Source organism: Phaethon aethereus (assembly GCF_964289735.1).
Source record: "Phaethon aethereus genome assembly, chromosome: 10".
NCBI classification, from domain to species: Eukaryota; Metazoa; Chordata; class Aves; order Phaethontiformes; family Phaethontidae; genus Phaethon; species Phaethon aethereus.
The window spans coordinates 12,470,536-12,490,174 of NC_138586.1; positions in this window are offsets into that span (position 1 = coordinate 12,470,536).

A 19,639-nucleotide genomic window follows, 5' to 3' on the forward strand; every position below is an offset into this window, starting at 1 on the left:
GTGGAGTAACTCTTTAAGACTAGGAAGTGTAAGAGTGAAACGTTTACATACATTTTGAACCTGCTGTCACAAAAAAAAATATATATCATGTTGACTCTTCTTTTGGTTATGGCTTATCAGAGAAAAGGTAAGACATTGCTGATACTAAGGCAGGAGTTTGTCTCATTTTGGATGCATGCCAAAAACCAACTGTAGTTGATCCAACTAGGAATGGACCTAACTGTATATTTGAGTTGAGGAGTAAAGGGTAGATGAACACATCACTAGCCAAACATTGCTCTTCTGGATGGTGTTCAAAAACTGTCATGCCTTAACTATGGCTGCTTGTATAAGCCTGAGTTAAATTATGGCTCACTGATATGAAGTTTCAGTTGTTTCAATTTGTTTTCTGTGACTTGTTTGTAGACTCTCTACCTCTGTAGTTCCAGTGAAGATCTACTGCTGCCTTGAGTGACACTCATATATTTTCTTGTAGCAGTACATTAGTGTTTGTCATGAGTTGTTTGTAATGTAAATGTTTTCCTTTATGATTTTTTTCTAACTTTGGACATCTCTATAGTCCACTGCTACTTTCTCACACCAGTTAAATAAACAGAATGGAAAGTTTGCTGGGAATAAGGTAACTATAGGTTAATAATATATTTGTGACTTAATTCCTCTAAGAAGAACATATTTTATAATACTGCATGACATACAGTGTAATGCTAAATACAAGTGACGAAAAGACACATTCTTCTTGAATTTAATGGTTAACAAAAATTCCTATGGAAAGAAAGCTAACAGAGGCAGCAAAGACTTTATCCAGAACTAAGACAGGTCCTGCAGCAGACTGTTTCTGTATATGGAGATGCCATCTTTTTTTGTTTTAATGACGTCAGAGATGTTTTGAGTCATGAATAATAACCCCAACGAACCAAAGCAAAGGGACAGAACTATTAACATCTAGAAATGAAGAGCTAGATTCTGCAGGTGGTGAGCACTGCTGAATGATGCTAAGTACCCCCAGATTTTGTTGCCTCTTGTTTGCATCAGTAACTGTCTACCACTGTCCTGCAAAACAGCTTATCTGGCTTTGCTTAATATATACTCCATTATTTGCACTTCTTTATTTTCAGAGGAAGCAACCAGTGAAATTTCTGCCTCCCCTCCTTTGCATGGACTATGACATTTCCATGGGTTTATGCTTTTGTATTTCTGTTTTGGACTAAATTGATATATTCCTCAAGTTTTTCCAAATACACAGAATCACAGAGGGCTAGTGAGAGGTAGTTGTAGAGAGCGATAAGGTTTGCCCTCAGCCTCCTCTTCTCCAGGCTGAACAACCCCAGTTCCCTCAGCTGCTCCTCATAAGACTTGTGATCCAGACCTCTCACCAGCTTTGTTGCCCTTCTCTGGACACAATCCAGCACCTCAGCATCCTTCTTGTAGTGAGGGGCCCAAAACTGAACACAGTATTTGAGGTGTGTCCTCTCCAGTGCTGAGTACAGGGGCACAACCACTTCCCTACTCCTGCTGGCCACACTATTTCTGATACAGGCCAGGACGCTGTTGGCCTTCTTGGCCACCTGGGCAAATACATTCAGATACTCCAAGTGATCTTTTTCAGTCATGCTTTGCAAGTCTCCACAGCGGATGAATACCAGGCAATGTCTGTTAAGTGCAGTGCCCAATTGCTGTTGCCAAGTCATGTGACAAGTGGTTGCATGTCAGTGGCTTCATAAATATTTCTGCCACTTCCTTGAAAATGTCAAGATTTTATTTTTCTAGTGTTTTTTCTCCCTTCTGCCTTTCTGTAGCATACAGATAATAAGTAAGCATAATTAATAAAATTATCAATAAAACATCAGGATGTGTAAAGCATTTTTTCTCTTAACTAAGTATATGAACATCACCATCAAATTAAATATGTTTTTTATTACATGTATTTAAATTAAAATTAACCTCTGGATTTTGTGATGTTGGATTAAGCTCAGACCTGTTGAAAATAGTTGTAATTATATTTAAGTAAATTTAAATAGCAGTTGGATTTTGCTCTGTTTTTGTCTGTTCTTGACCAAAAGCCTGAATTTGACCTGACACCCAATCCAAACAGGAATGACTATGATAGCAGTGGTGCAAATGCAAGACAGAAGCAGATCTGGTACAGATCCCACTGGTTGTGACAGGGCTATATCCACAATGCTTTTTTTGTCATGTGGTTGGAAGACACTATGTATTATGAAAACAATAACAGAAACTCTGCTAGACTGCAAAGAAGTGCAAACCTCAATTTGACTAGGACATGAGGATATTTCAAAAGCAATGTTTTGGTTAGAAAGGATGAGAGAGGACTGGTCTCCATTTAAACTATATTCTGTTGAATCTGAAAAACTCCAGAATACACTGCTACAGAAATTGTAGCATTTAAATACATAAATCCACGGAGTTCTTACAGAGGGGTTGCCTGACAGCCAGAAGGCAGTAAGCTAGTGCCCAGAGGGGATGTAAAAGAAGATTCTGTGCTGGCTCAGCTCCCTTTCCAGTGCTAGAGTTTAGATAAATATAAACATTTATAGCCTTGTATTACCATAAACATTTTCACCTTAAAGATACCCACAGTCACAATACTGTGAGATCACAATGCTGTTCACAATGATATAATAAAAAAGTACCAAAAGTTGCACTTTTCAAGTAAAACACAGGTTATAGTCTCTTTATGCAGAAGATTCTGTTTTAAAGATTAGAATACAAATTCCTAGGAAATCATGCCTTAAATCAAAAACTCAGAGTGGTTTTATTTATTTAGGTTAACCCCTCATAATTTCAGAAACAAAATATTGATATCGTGTTAGTTAGCATGTCATTCACTGTGGGAATACCAAAAGTTTCTGAAATATGGTGCATTTAAGAAGCGCGATACTGTCACATAACTGGCATGTTAACTCTATTCTCCTGTGTTGTGTGCTTTTGGTTCAGCCAGGGAGACATCTTCAGAAGTTCTGATTGTTCAAGTCACTAATAAAATACCGTATATTTAACATAATTAATTTCTAAAACAAAGCTATAGGAAGTAACCAATATTAAACAAAAGCTTGAGTGATTAGAATAAATAACAGCATATATTTTAGAGGGTTTTTTGGGGCGTTTTTTTTGTTACTTACACCTGGGATTCTGTCTCCTCTTGTCCAGTTAGACATGTGTCTTATCAAAGTAGTTTCTGGAGTTGCCTTTTTAGTGTATATTTTCCTTCTAATTTTTCAGGTTAAAAAAAAGAAAAAATAAAATAAATTTGTACAAGTATAAAAAGCAAACTTCTTAAAAATATACCTAAAACATATTACAAGTAAGTTCCATTTACATAAATATTTAAACAAGTATTTCCTGAAAATGACATAACTCCTTGCTAGGATATAACAACTCTTACTCAGGCCTGGAGGCTTCTTGTACAAACACCCTTTAGAGCTTATAAGAAATGCTAGCTATGTACCTGGAAAATGATCTTTTTGCCTTGGGAACCTTAAGTTCTACAAGATAAATTTGCATCTAGGAAACTTTTTAAAGCACTTTAAATTGATATCACATGTCTGTTCTGATCCAAACTTTGTACTTTGTAGTGAGGCAAGTTAGCAACAGAGAAGATCAGTCATATCTGTAACAACTTGAGCCATTCTTGAGAAGAATCAGTCTTTGTCATTTGAAAGTAAAAAAAAAATCTCAATTTCCCTTTCTCTAATTATGAGGTACAGGTGTAAAAGCCTATCAGATCTTAAGGTTAGAGATGAAAACTATCAATAATTAAGTCATTATTTATTTAAACTGTCTGCTCAGTGCTCCAAATGCACTTGGGTTGAGTCATTCATTTGAATCTTAAATTTAAAACATAAAAAAAACCACAAAAAACATCTCTTAGAGCAATATATAATGGATTATTTTTACACAAAATCTCTTTCAGTGTTATTTTCTCTGCCTTTAGGAAAAGAACATAAGAATTCTGTCTTTTAAAAAGGTTTTTGCATAGGTGCCAAGTGTCTCAATTAATGTGACCACATAACCATATCAAGAAATAAGTACAAAAAAATATATTTACACAGTGGCAGTAGAAGGTAACACATTGACAAAAGTCTTTATTGGTTAATGGTTTCTTCATAGGATCTACATTGTTTCCTGTAATTGCCTGGTTCTTGCACATTGAGGCACAGAAGAACTATGCTTCTAGTTCAAGTGGCTTAGTGGGGTGCACAAAATCCATAGGAAGAATCTGGGTCTTCACACTTTTATGGTACTATGGCAAAGTGTTGGTTCATTTCTCCCGTCATTAAGTATGCAGGGCAGGTAAAAATTATATATTTATGCCTTGAAAGTTCATTCCATTCACCTATTTGCTATCGTCATTGAGAGAACATTCAGATATTATTCCTGTAGGCTGTTAATTTAATTCATCTTGGAACAGGATTTTTTCCCCTTCCTGTTTGGTGATCAGCCTAAACTCCTAGCCTGCAGTAATGAAAAGTTACAGGGAGAAAAAGATGTGCATAAAGAAGTATAGGACTAGAGATTAAACTCCTTATTGCAATTCATACTATGCTAATGAGGTACATAAGATCATTCAGAGCAGGGTAATGCAGTGATATTACCAAGAAACCTACATAATTTACTATGGGGAACCTTTACTTAATACATCATATTTCAGCAAGAAACTTAAAAAGAAGCTTAATGCATAAATACCACCAAGGAGCACAGAAAATAATACAGCATTTGAACAGACTAATATATAAACGTTACTGTGAAACCTAATTTCCAGCAAGTTACTCAAGAATCAAAATATATATATTGCTTATTGTTACTGCTGAAACAATAGCTTAATAACAAAGGGTACCAGAAGAGGCATAATAAACATTTCTTATTATTTATATTCCCCAGTTGCCTATTGTGGCAATATAACTTAATATTTGATTGAATGGTCTGGATATGAAAGCTATTTCCCTTGCAAAGTAACGCTAGCACTCAGCTGCAGTACAGCAAGAAGTGTTACCATGGTACTGTCATAAGGCTTATCCCATGATATTTTTCCCTCAATTTTATTGATGCTTCCATTTTTAAAGCTGTTCAGATCCATTGAATAATATATGTATTGTGCTATAATATGTTTTGACTTCTGTCCCATCAAGGGTCAAAAGGACATCACTCGTTTTTCAGTCAAGATAATGTTACTTGTTATTAGCATTATGGGAGAGTTTAATATCTCTTTGAAAATCTGGGATGTCCATTTGAAACAGAGATGTAATCATGACTTCTATTGCTATCTTCTCTGAAGAAGTGTCTTTCAAAACCACAGCAGAAAAAGAGTAGGAAGAGAAAGTGAAAAGACTTAAGCGAGATGATAACCACATGATTTAAGTGTCCTGACTCACTGGCTGGGTTCCATGTTTCTCTTTTACATTGTGTCTGGAGGCAGTGACCTTGCATGTGAAAGTATAGTTGATCTCAAGGTGTCATCTGTGTAAATTGTTTCAGAGAAGTACCATACATGATTATTACTGTATTTCTGTGGGTATTAAGCAGAATATATTGGTGTTAAGGGTCAGCTAAATTTCCTCTGTAAAATTCTTAAGCTGATCTTTTTTTTTCTCCTGCAAGGGTTTCTATTTCAGTAAATTTCTAAAACCAAAATTAAGTGAAGATTCAAAAACTTGTCAGGTTGGTTTCTGTCAGGTCAGCTGAGAATACAGTCTTCTGAGACTGATGGATTTAGTCAGTCCTCACAGCTGAAGATGGGAGGGCTGTATAACAAATCCTGACTTCCTGCACTTTACACTGAAAACTGTAAGAACCTGACTGTAATTCATGGTTCTTAATGATTCGGATGTTCTTGCTGAAGACCTGGAAAGCTCTGGGAGCTTTGGCTCAGGATTTCTTCCATCCACACAGAAAGTTGAAGTCATCAACTCCATATTCTGGGGCACTTAGTTCAGTCGTTGCTTCCAAAGCTTGAACATTTCCAAATCTTAATCAGTCAACTAGGTCTGACAGGGAGCCAGGAATCATGGCTTTTAGTGCTGTAGTAGGGTCAGATGAATGTCATTCTTTGTCTTAAGACCTTCCAGCTACCCTAGGCTCATTTCTCTCAACTAGATCAGTGTGTCCTTCCAGAAATTCCTGACTTCTAGAAAGATTTTCCAGAACAGATGATCAGGACTTGCATGTGCAGAAGCAAAGATGCATCCAGCATGGATGGCAGTACAGTAGAGAGGCTGGAAAGGAGATGTAACACTGACTTACGCTGCAAAATTCAGTAAGGCATTAAAATTGGAAAATTAGGAAGGTTGTGTTTGCTGGGCTACCACCTAGCAAACATGGAACTGGGTGAGAGATAGTATCAAGTATTTTTCCCCTTTCCCTTTTAAAGAATAGGATTACTTTTGTCTCTTCTAGTCTTATGTTATATTTTATATTATATTAATTATATTATATTATATTATATTATATTATATTATATTATATTATATTATATTATATTATATTATATTATATTATATTATATCAGTATTAATGGCTGAAATATCCTCAGGTACTTTTTTTTTTTTTAATAACATAACATGAAGTATTTCAGAACAAACCTGACCTGAAAATATTTAACTTTTCTACATACTCTCTAAGCTGTCTCGATGTCTCTAGAATTGGTGGAATGTGTCCATCATCTTCAAGCTCCTCTTTTGACAAGCTCCTCCCCACCTTTGGGAGCTTAAGTCCCAGCCCAGTCTGCAATACCCCGACAGGTTTTAGCATGGAGATCCAGGGGACATCTCATGTGGCCAGTATTGGACTGGCTCCTTGGAGCTCAAGGTCTGGATGTCAGTCATGCAATTTCTGTTGTTCTGTTTTCATTGAATATCATTCCAAATGAAGACAGAGTGATTCATGCATTACCTAGACAATTTTTTTTTTAAATCCTTTAGGACTTTAGCCATAATTTTCAGTCAGTTTTGGAGAAGCAAAACAGTTGGTCAATATTGAAATGTGATGAAGTATGTCAACTTATTTCTCAGTATCAGTAAAGCACTGATAATGTAATCCTTACTCTATTTCTAATTCCCTATGTGAGAAATGTAATACTCCATGACTTTATCTTTATTCAGCATTCTTATTATTCCAGTCACAGGAATTTTTTCCAGTACTGTGTGCGTGGAACATGATTTGTTTCGGTTTAGATTTGTAAGTAAAAACTGATTTAGGGAAAAAAAAATCTCTTTTCAACAATCTGCTTAGCAAGTTCAAGCCTCTAAGTATATCTTACAATGGGTAACATGAAAAGAAGCTGAACTAATTTATGCTAAGCTGATCCATCAGTGATCATTTTAGGAAACTATGATGGGTCTTATTTTGATCCCTAATTATATTAGATTAAGTAAAGAGATTCCATAAAGGTCACTTTTATAAAAGAACTATCAGCCACAATATAAAACAGCTATTATGAAACAGGAGGTAAAACTAGATGAAATGTTAGCAAGATCTACAAACTAACCTGCCATTACAATGTCCTTTACATTAGTATTTACATAATCAGAACTTGTTATCAATTTTTGAGTATGTATGTAGAGTGCTTAAGTCCTGAAAACTCTTTTTTTTGGTTCCATGTTATTTATTGAACCATGTAAGTAAAAGAATATAATTGACATTTCATATGTTACATACTACATCTTCTGGACAACCTAACATTACACAAAAAGACATTTTAATGAAAATTATCAAAATTAGTTAAACAGCCTGAGAATCTAGACAAATCTATTCTGCCTCCTTTTTTAACTAAACGACAAAATGTGTTTCCATTCATTTATTTCTGGGTTGATAGCTATTTACACAGCACAAGCAGACAGCAGATAATATTATTTTCAGTGTCCGCAATATTTAGCTATTTAAGAGTGCATTTAAAAAAACAACAAAAAAGTGTTTTTCTCACAGAGAAAACAGTTTCTCATAAGTATCACTTATCATCAAGAACAAATTCAATCTGATTCTGCTCCCATAACTATATCTCACTGGACAGAGTTTGTTGTTGTAAGAGACAATGTAGAAATGCCCACTTTCCAGCTCTGCAATGTGAAATGTGAAACCTAGTCATAGGGCTATCTCACTCAAAAGTCTCCTCACACAAGTTTCTCCAGCTGAGGGAGATACACATGCTACTAACTTCAGTCTCACGTTCCTTGCAGCAAAGTCTTACTTGCAGCATTGTGCTGCAGGTTTTCTCCAGCTCTGACTCTTCATATGTGAGCTGCAGCTGGTCAACCCCATCCATTAGCTACTAACCAGCTGCAACAGCTGCTTTTATATCCCTGTCATGTCACAGCCCTGTGTTCTAGAAGGGCCCTTCTCCAGTTGTTATCTGTTACTGTAATCACTTCTGTGTCACTCAGCCCTGTTTGGTGACATACTCCCATACAAGAGGTCTCACATACTGGAAGAGAAGGAACTCAATGGATCTGGCTGCTAATGCAATCTCCATGGCAGATCCTTTGGCTATAGTTCCAAAGTCCATTGAAGCTGATGGAAAAATATCTCTGACTCACCAAGTTTGAATCTGGTCCATACACCCCTGCTGATAAATTTCTCAAGACCTGTCTCTGTGGGGAGTTAAGTATCCAACTGATAGTTTCAAAACTATATTTGAATTAACCCTCTTAACCCAGAGGAGCACCTTATCCTTTATACCTTTGTAGGGCTTTGCATTGAAAAGAGACCTAACAGGTTGAATTGTGCCTAGGCCCTCACCTTTGCCTGGTTACCACAAGAGTCTACCCAACAATTAAAGGTCAGACCTGAACTAAGTCAGAAGATCATGCAGAAGAGAAGTAGCAGCAGGCTAGGTCATGGTGATGCCCCACTGTATGGAACATCAGCTGCTATCAATAGCAAGGGCTTCTCCTATCAGCAGACTACTATCTCTTTGCTTGAGTAGATGGATTATAATGTGATGCTATAAATGAAATAACTCAGCAGCCTCAGATGAACAGAACTGGGTCCATTTTCAATATTTGACAATACCTTTTGACATATAAAGTGCTAGGCATTTAGTCATATCTCTTTTAAGTAGTTCTGTATGTTTGGTTCTGCTTCAGCTTTCACTTTGCAAGGAGTTTTCTTTCTTCTTCCTATACATTTTCACTTAATCTTACACATGATCCTTCTTTGCTTTTCCATGTTTTCTGTCCATACGCTAATCAGTCTGCCAGGCCATTCTCAGTCTCCCCAGGGCCAACATGCTTTTAGTTGCACTCTATAACCTCTGCCCTGTATCTTCCTCAGTATTTCTTAGATGTCTTGCTTTGACTCTGTGTTGTGTTGTCTTCAAGAAACCTGTTTGACTATGGAGAAAAAGGCATGCAATGAGGTATCAATAAAGGGACAAAGATCAGCTACCTTGAGGAGGTAGAACATCAGTAAAAAAGAAGGAATGTATGCCTCTGAGGAAGATAAAGCAGCCTGATTCACAGCTCTGGAGAATACTAAGCAGGCATGAAATGTTTGTAAGGTAATGGCCTAAGATCAATAAAGAAAACAAAAGCAGATGAAACAGAGTATCAAACAGAATTTAAATAAATCATTAGTAGGAAAACCTCTTTCTTGAACCATAGGACACTAAACAGCATTTAATTAAAAATGTGTGTTTGATCTTCTCATTCGACTGCTTCTGTAATATCTTGCCATTTATTTTGGTGATACTGAGGTCAGAAGGGCTGGTGTGCTGTGCTGAACAAGTTTTAAATAACAAAACTTGTGGTTAGGTCAGTAAAAAAACTTTGATTTACTTCAGTGGAACTATCAACTTGCCTATTCTTAAATCTTAAAAGCAATTTTTAATTTGACACCTGCCATTTTATCTTGCTTTCTCTCTCACATAACATTGTAGCTGGTAAACACAGGAACTGGACCTGTGCATAATGCCCTGCTGTGGGAATCCTTGACCACTTTCATAGCCAGGACTACCTTTGAATGGAATGGTAAAATCTAGCCCAGAGGGCTGTGCAAAAAATGTTAGAGGAAATCTTGGCCGTTGAGCATCTTTGCCTTGGACTTCATCAGGAGCAAAATTAAAATAGCTCATATTAGATTGCAGTTGGACAAATAACAGCTGAATAACTTTTTCTCTTTTCAGAAATAGATCGTGATTTTTTAAAAACAGAAGTACCTAGAGTAATTTTTTTCCCTTCACAATTGCTTTTCAAGTCCACAATTACTTGTTCTGTAATGGGTAATATTAAACAGGCCAAAGATCTTTACATATGTCATTGTTGTTTGCCAACATTAAATCAGAAGAGCATGAACCTTATTTTACTTATGGCATACTCCTCATTTATATTGTCAAAGCACTCAGTTGATGTCTTAGGTACCAGCTGTAGGAATCGTTTTTTATGTAGCAAATTTTTTTACAAATATTCATAATGATTTTAGCTCTAGCACTTAACTAGCATGTTACACAGATAAGAAGAAAAAAGTAAGTAAAAGGAAAAATGGACTAATGTTCATTCTAAAAGGTCAAATAAGTGATTTAGTGGTTGGTAAGACCCTGATAAACAACTATAGACTGTGTTTTCAGCAAGCTTCTGAAAATGAACCTGCAGTCCTGTGTAACATACCCAGGCATGCTGGGATCGCTTACCTTACTTAAATCAATTCTGTTCATACCCCAACTGCTATGAAATGTAAGTCTTGATTCTCAGCTTGCCAGATCCCTTAACTTAGGGAAGAAGAGCTGAGTTCTGTGAAGAAGACATTCCACAACAGCAGCACAGAATTCCTGGTTTTTAAAACCTTTAGAGGAGAGAACAGGTCTTCCATCATCAGCTTTTCTATATATTATTATACAACATATTTGGTGCTGATGACATTATATAAAAGGTGGTGTTAGGTCCTCAATGAGTCATAGGTACATTTTTATGAGGTTTTTTATTAATTTTGTACTTAATTAAAAAAAAAAAACCCTAAATGTAGATAAGCAACACTGGAACTCTGAAGATACCAGACTTCAAATTGTATTTTTATGATATAGCTCCCATTTTTTTGTTTTCTTGCAAACTTCTGGTAAGCCACAGGTCTTGTCCCAGCTGTGAGTGTCAGGGGGTAGGGGCTGGAAAGCAGCTAAAATAGCCCCCTCCATACACGAGTTGCTTTCTGAATAGTAAAATCAGTTAGATGCCTCTGGGTATGATAGTAGTGCAACACTACATGACAGACAATATTGTTAGATTTAATATCATTTTTGTAACTGTAACGAAGTATCTGTTTCTCAGTTTCTGTAACACTTCCTTGAGGTACATTACCCATATAATTAGGCATGATTGAATGATGATTACAGTCTTTTTGCAAAGTAATTCCATGGTTGTTTATGGTTTACAGAAAGTAGACGGCATTCATTTTGCATGTGTGAAGGAAAAACTCTAAATGTTAAAGAACTTGTTAAGGAATAATTGCCATAAATATACAAAGGAATTACTAGGTAACATATGCCAAGGATTGAATAAGGTACTACACAAATTTCTATCAAGATACAACTGCATTTTCAAAAAGAAAAAAATACTGGTAAGTGAAAACATCTGTATTCAGTTATGGGTGGTATACTATTTGAGTGTCCTGGTTTCAGCTGGGATAGAGTCAGTTTTCTTCATAGAAGCTAGTGTGAGGCTATGTTTTGGATTTGGGATGAGAAAATGTTGATAACGTGAGTCGTTGCTAAGCAGGCAAGGACTGTTCAGCTTCTCGTGCTGGCCTGCCAGCGAGCAGGCTGGGGGTGCACGGGAAGCTGGGAGGGGACACAGCCAGGACAGCTGACCCAGGCTGGCCAAAGGAATATTCCGTACCATATGACATCATGCTCAGTACATAAAGATGGGGCAAAGAAGAAGGAGGGGGTGGAGGGGATGTTCGGAGTTATGGTGTCTGTCTTCCCAAGAAACGATTACACGTGACAGAGCCCTGCTTCCCTGGAGATGTCTGAACACCTGCCTGCCCATGGGGAGTGAGGAATGAATTCCTTGTTTTGCTCTGCTTGTGCGTGTGGCTTTTGCTTTACCTGTCAAACTGTCTTTATCTCAGACCATGAATTTCTGCACTTTTACTCTTCCGATTCTCTCCCCTGTCCCACCGTGGGGGACTGAGCAAGCGGCTGCGTGGGGCTTAGCTGCTGCCTGGTGTTAAACCATGACATGAGATAGCATGTTCTTTTGTTTATAAAAATGCTTTTTTGTCAGCACTACAGAAGACCGTTTTTACATCTAATTCTGGAGACACACAAAGCATACATCAGGGCTCTTTTGCTTTGCGATCTCTTCTTTTGAATGTGGATAATACTGCAAGCAAAGGGTCAGACATTCTGTACCACACCCTGTCTCTTCGTATGTTACAAAAAATACTCATCTGCATTAACTTTTTCATTTGGATCAAGAGTGCACCTGTGAAACAAATCTGATTATCTGCACTTACTGTGCTTTGTTTCACATCCCATGTTTCACTACAGTCTTGCATCAGGCACAGTGGATTCCTTTCAAATGAAGTTAAACAGAAAGAAGTGCTGCAGGAAGGCACCTCTTTCCAACAAGAAGGTGCAGCACAGATTTAGGCTGAACAAAAACCTTAAAACACATTTCCTGAAGGTGTCAGGTCCTCATCACGAGCTCTCTGGCTCTGCAGATCCACTTCTTTTGCCTGCCACTATTTGGTTATGTAAGCATAGCCTACATAGTCTTTTGAGGCACATCTCGGGTGATGTAAAAACCAGGCATGTTGTAGACCTAAAAGTCTTCTTGGAGGTGGATTTCACAGCAGAGTCCTGTCCAGTGCGTCACAGCTGCTGTTGTGGAAGCTCCTGTGCTGCTCTCTTAATGTGAGATTTGGAATGAGACTGTATATTGGTGCTTTCCAAAATCTTACTCCTATCTGGAGGACATTTCAAATGAAAACATATTTTTTTAAAATCTGAAGGAAACAATCACAAAATATTCCTACAAACAGAATTTCTCTGAAATAGATTTAGATATTTATCATTGTGATTTATATTTTCTTTTGGATAGGTTTTTTTTTTTTTAAATTTGTTTGCTTCCTCTTTGGGAACATCTTGCTCTATGAAAGCAGTTTGCATTTAGTGAGTCCTTACTCCTGATTTAACAAGTATTTAAACATAGGCTCAATATTAAGAAGATCATTTATTTCAGTTTTATTAATTGTTAATAGTATTAGTCATAGAGCATCTCAGCATATAGTTGAGAGTCCTGGGATTGTTTGGCCTGGAGATGTCTCAGTGCAGATCTTATCAATGTTTATAACTGTCTGATGGGGGGTGTAAGGGAAGAAGGAGCCAGACTCCTCTCAGTGGTGCCCAGTGACAGGACAGGAGGCAATGGGCACAAACTGAAATACATGAAATTCTTTCTGAACATAAGAAAACAGTTTTTTTACTGTGAGGGAAGTTGAACACTGGAACAGCTTGCTGAGAGAGGCTGCAGTTTCCATCCTCAGAAACATTCAAAACCCAACAGGACATGGCCCTGGGCAGCAGCCTACTGTGAATGACACTGCTTGAGCAGGGCGGGATGGAGTAGATGGTCTCCAGAGGTGGATTCCAACATCAACCAATCTGTGATTCTGAGATATGTTTTACTGGACATGTTTCCTCTACCTGGAATGTAGCATTGGCTCAGGGATGATACCAATCTATTTCTTGTGATATGTAGGTGTTGCAGAATCTTACTGGAAAACTGTGTACAATGCACAGGTCAGAGCCCTCTTTTCTCTATATTTCTTTTCAGGTTACTTTTGCATTGTAGGAGGCTTATGCCCTTTCTTATCTAGTGCTTTTACCTGGTGAAATGATTTTTTCCCATAAGACTTGTCTGCTTGGAAGGGATGTCAAAAAAGTTACAGAAACCAAGACGAGTATTAAATACAAAAAGTCTCCAGAGGGAAGATATGCTGTGTATATCCTGCCACAGTCAAGTAAAAAATTGCCACTCAGGTGCTGAAAGCAACTAATTAATCTGTACTACATTCATTATGATAATGAAAAACTAATCATGGCTTATTGGCCTAAAAGCAAATGCAAGTGAATGAGAGAATTTTTCAAGGCTGGCTGGTGGCCCCAATCCAGCATGCTCCAAAAGTCTGCTGGAGGTACCAAGCAGAACTGAGCAGTGACTGGAGGTAAGAACAAAGTCCCCCCTGCCTTTTTTTTTTTTTTCCATTTTCAAAAGCAATGAAAAAATTGTCAGCCTTCTCTTGGTAGCCAATTAAAGATTGTGTCAGTCTTCATGGAACATTTATGTAAGCTTTTGTCCATTTCTGGCTTTGTGTGACATTTATGGGTTCCTCAAATATTCATATAAACTTTTATTCTTATAAACATGTTTCATAGAAGAAAACCTACAGTATTGGATGATACACATTTATCTGGAATATTTATAAATTTCAGTCTCTGTTGAACTGTGTTTACAGCTTTAAACAAGACTAGCAATCTTTTAGTGATTAAGAGAGATTTCTGTGTTGGTTTTGATTACCGTGGTAGCAAGGTGTATCTGCAAGTCAAATGTATCTTAGCCAGAACAGAAGGGACGTTAAATCTAGGATGCCCCTGTTGGTTTGCATTTCCATCTTTCTGTTTATCACAGCAAATTATAGTCCTGCAGAGACTAATTTGGATCTAAAGCTTAACTTACATTCCCTTAACATCTGTTCCTAAGGAGTCAAAACATATGAATTTGTACATGTTGATTAATTTTCAAAAGGAGAGACTTCCTGTGAAATGTGTTTCCACTAGTTTGCTGAAACATAATCCAAACACTATCTGAGGGACAAAAATTAATAATATAAAAGAGGCTGAGATAAAAATAAAGGCAGGAAGTGGGACAGGGATTGTCACAGCAATGTTTTGGGGTTTTTTTCAAAACCAGTGCAGATAAACAAAAACAAAGGCAAGCCAACATAAGACATGAAACAGGAATGAAGAAAATTCTTGAAAATAAAACTCAAGGGGGAGAAACTGAGTTGAGAAGCATAGCACTGTCATGTGACAATCAAATATAATAAACCAGGAGGAGAATAATGGCAAAGTACAAATTCTGAGCATTAAAGCAGCTCTATAGCAAAAGAGAAAGAGTATTAAGTCATGGTGGAAAGAAATCAGCCTAAGGGAGCAGAAAATCATCCTTGACTTAAATCAATATAAAAATAATACTGCCATACTTCATGTAGGTAGTGGCAAGATTTAGATAGGTTTATGAAGAAGGAACTTTGTCAAGGAAAATAAAAATAAAAGTATTATCACAAATTTTCTTCCAGGAACAATTTTAACTCTTGTGCTGTAGGGCATCACAGAAATAATCCAGTAGTGAAGAATCTAGCCTAGGAATTAAGTAGGCACTATAATCAATGTAGGATCTGGATATTCTGTATTGTTGTGGGTTATATCTTTGTTGTCACCCTAATGTACAAGCAAATGGCAAATATTGTACATCTGTTTTTTTGAATCTTTGTGCAAAAGCCTCTTACACAGGGTAAACCTTCTTACCTCATTGGGGGTAGGGGGCTTTCTTCCTGTTTTAACTAGGAATATGATTTCTATTTTTAAGAAATGTGGTTTCCTTCACATCTTCTGCCTTTATGATTGAGTTCCTGGTAGATGATAAGGACTCTAACCTCATGTCACGGATGGAGTGAGAGAGACAGTGTTCAAAGTTGTTTTCTTCCTTTTGAGTGTAAAAATAAAATTATATCTTTTATTTATCTTATTATATTGCCTAAGTGGGGGGTGGAAACCAGGCTTCAGAAGGAATTATATTATTATTTCTGTAAGAATCACTTTGTTAAAAGCCTCCAAATGGAGTGCAGCAGTGTTAACTAGTGTTGAGGCACCACAAGGGCCATACACTCACAGACAGGCTGTCCCCCTGCAGCCATGGAGCTCCACGCTGGAGCAGATCTCCACCTGTACCCAGGGAAGACCTCACGCTGGAGCAGGTGGATGCCTGAAAGAGTCTGTGACCCTGTGGGAAGCCCACACTGGAGCAGGCTTCTGGCAGGACCTATGGACCCATGGAGAGAGGAGCCCACACTGGAGCAGGTTTGCTGGCAGGGCTTGTGACCCCATGGGGGACCCATGCTGGAGCAGCCTGTTCCTGAAGGACGGCACCCTGTGGCGGGGACCCAGGCTGGAGCAGTTCATGAAGAACTGCAGCCTGTGGGAAGGACTCACGTTGGAGAAGTTCGTGGAGGACTGTCTCCAGTGGGAGGGACCCCACGCTGGAGCAGGGGAAGAGTGTGAGGAATCCTCCCCCTGAGGAAGAAGGAGCAGGAGAGACAAGGTGTGATGAACTGACCACAACCCTTATTCCCCCTCCCCCTGCGCCACTGGCAGGGAGGAGGGAGAGAATCGGGAGTGAAGTTAAGCCTGGAAAGAAGGGAGGGGTGGGGGAGAAGGTGTTTTAAGATTTGTTTTTATTTCTCATTATCCTACTCTGATTTGATTGGCAATAAATTAAATTAATTTTCCTGAGTCGAGTCTGTCCCTGTCCTTATCTTGACCCATGAGCCTTTCATCATATTTTTTCTCCATCTCTCTAGCTGAGAAGGGAGAATGATAGAGTGGCTTGGTGGACACCTGGCATCTGGCCAAGGTCAAACTACCACAACAGTGTTGACTGTTTTTAGTGGGAGATTGACCTGCTTGATTTCCTGAGATCTCTTCCAACCAGAATTGTTCTATGATTCTAAAACTGAAATAACTTCATAGAAAGGAAAGCTATGACTGTGAAAAATAACTTATCTCTGTTTTTAATTACTGGGCTCCAGACTATTTGCTTGAATTCACTGGTTTTGTACGAATGTAACTGCATTAAATATCTTATTACAAAACCAATGTAACAAAACGGACAACCTGCCATTTTTTTCAAACTTTTGGCTGGGCTTTTAGTCAGGGGAAGACTGATTTATTTTTAAGATTAATCATTCACTTTTTCTAAAATTAACCATTAATTTTTGGCACAGTCACTCACCCATCTTTTATTGTACTCGTATTTGAAAAGCCTTCTGCGTGATGGTAGGTATTGTTTAATTGTACACACTTAATTACAGAAATACATTTTGCATTGCTTTTCAGTTGTAAATTGTTGTAGTTATATTCAAGTAAATGTGACTAAACACTAACTAAGATGCATAATTATATATATACCTGTCCAGGCAGCATCAGTCTATGCGGACAGCAAGCTTTTGTGTCTGCTGGACTAGTTCAGTTCCTTAAGGGCAACTAATAATTCTAGCAATGTATCTGACTTGCCTTGGAAGTTGACATAGACCTAATTAAAATATTTGTTGTTAGCAGCCAGAGACATTATCTTAATTCAAGTGAATTTCTCTTTGGTTTCCAAGCAATTTCCAGTATTTCGATGTCAATATTGCTATTGGCAAGTTAGTTACTTTATTTACTGTTTATGTATGTGTTACTTCACCCTGCCTCTGGAGGTCTTTTTCAATGCTTTTTGATAAAGTTCAACTTTCACTTAAATAAGTGTAATTCCTCTTAAGAATTTCCCAATTCTATAACAAAAAGAACTTTTTCTTAGAAGAATGAGGACCCTGTTCTATATGTAACCTGAAGCAAATCTGTGGGACACCTTCTTCCCTGGTGAAAAGACAATATAGATCCCTTCTTTCTGAAGATAATTAAGGATTTCAGGTGAAAACCACATGAGAAACAGGCATAATATCAGAGTTCATGCAAGCAAAGATGTCACACCTGTGGATCCCTGTGCAGCATCAGGGCACTTTGCTGATGTCACTCTTTTCTCTAATATGTAAATGTGCTGCTGTTGGCTAGACTTTTCTCAAATTTTCATTATGCATATCATAATTAAAACTTTAAATTCCTGGTTGATATGTCTGTTTTTCTGATCATAAAAACTTACTAAAAAATGGAGTTGAACATTATGAATACTCTGTGGCATTACTGTGATTTAAACAATAGAGAATCTGGGCAGACTGCAATGAACAGCACTTCTCATGTTGAATTCAGGGCAATCAGGTTTCCCATCTTCCTTCATCATTCTTTTTTCCCCTTCATTCATATTCCTTGAGTAATCACAAGTGAATACAGCTTTGCTATGAAAAACATGTCTTCTCTACCAGACACAGAAGATAGTATGATTTGTCTTTTTTTTTTTTAGATTCAAACTATATCCAGGGAATTTGAGATTATATTTATTTTTCCAGTCTTACTTTCTTCCTTTAAGATGTACCTAGTAATTTCTTTTCTTTTCTCTAAGCTCTCCTTTTTATTTTGTTTATGCAACAGGAATCTCCTGATTTTTGTATGTTTATTTATAATTACATATAGTTATTGCTGTAATATAACGCTCTGGAAGATCAGGTATTATATATAGTTGTACCTAGTGTTATCAATCTTATATTGGATGTCTAGTGAATTTATTGTAGTAGCTGTAAGTGATGTAGTTCTTTGTCAAGCCTCTGACTACTTCAATAAAAGAAATAATGAGCATGCAGATTCCTTCATTGGCTGGAAATCTATTTCTGTCCAGAGAAATGCTCTTTACAGTGAAATTAGTGGAATATTAAAGGTCTTCCAACTTCATGGCATATCAGTTGAATAAGCTAGGATGTCTTTATTAAGTGCGTTTTGATATTTTGCAAGCCACTTCATGCCCTAGTTCAAAGAAGGTAGGATAGCTTTTCCTTAGAGGAAATGAGAAAAATAGTATAATTTTACAAGTAGTTATTTTAGGGTGATCTTATAGAAACCTAAATGAACTGTCAGTGGCAGTTCCCAACAGATGGTAGATGAAGTGAATAATACTGGAAGATCTGCTTTAAGGATTCTGTTCATGTTTCCACTGGTTTGCAGATGTTCTGTGAAACAACCTACAGTTTCACTTAAAACAACAGTATTAATCAAAGTTCCAAAGTTTTTATATTTTTAAGTATTCTGTCTGAAATGTCTCTTTTTTCAGTGCTAAATAATAACCCAAAATGAAGCATTCTGTTTCCTTTCTCCGTCCCCACAAGACACCTCTATTATCTCTACCATGTCCTGAGTTTCTACTGCCTCTGTTGAGCCCCCTAGCAACTCTGTCTTTGCCTTTTCTCCTGTGCTTGCTTATTGAGCTACTAATTTGTCTCTGTTGTGATTCCTTGCTTTTCCCTCATATTCTTACTGCTGACTTCCTTTTCTGTATTTTTTCCTTCTATTTCTTACTTAAATTCACTTTTGTTTATCAGTTAAGTTGACAAAAGTAGACAAAACTTCTTTGTTTTGGACAGAGATGCTGCCTTCACATGCAAGTTCTTTTTGGTTCTCTGTTATGAGGCTGAAGACACCTGTTTATTGTCAAGAGTGAGTTCTTGTAATTAAAACGAGTAGTCTGCTATTGTCTGATCACCTGCAAAATCACAACACTTTCAAAATACATGGGGACACTCTGAGTTTTGGTAGTTTCTACTACTCACCCATAGTGGACTATTAGATTAAAAACTAAGCCAAGTAAATTTCCTCTCTGTTTAACTTTTATTATGACAAATATTTAATGTGTACAGTGTTTGCATTATAACAATAAAGCAGTTCCACGGTATTCACTTAGGTTTAATGATTTATAGCAGAAGTTTGTTT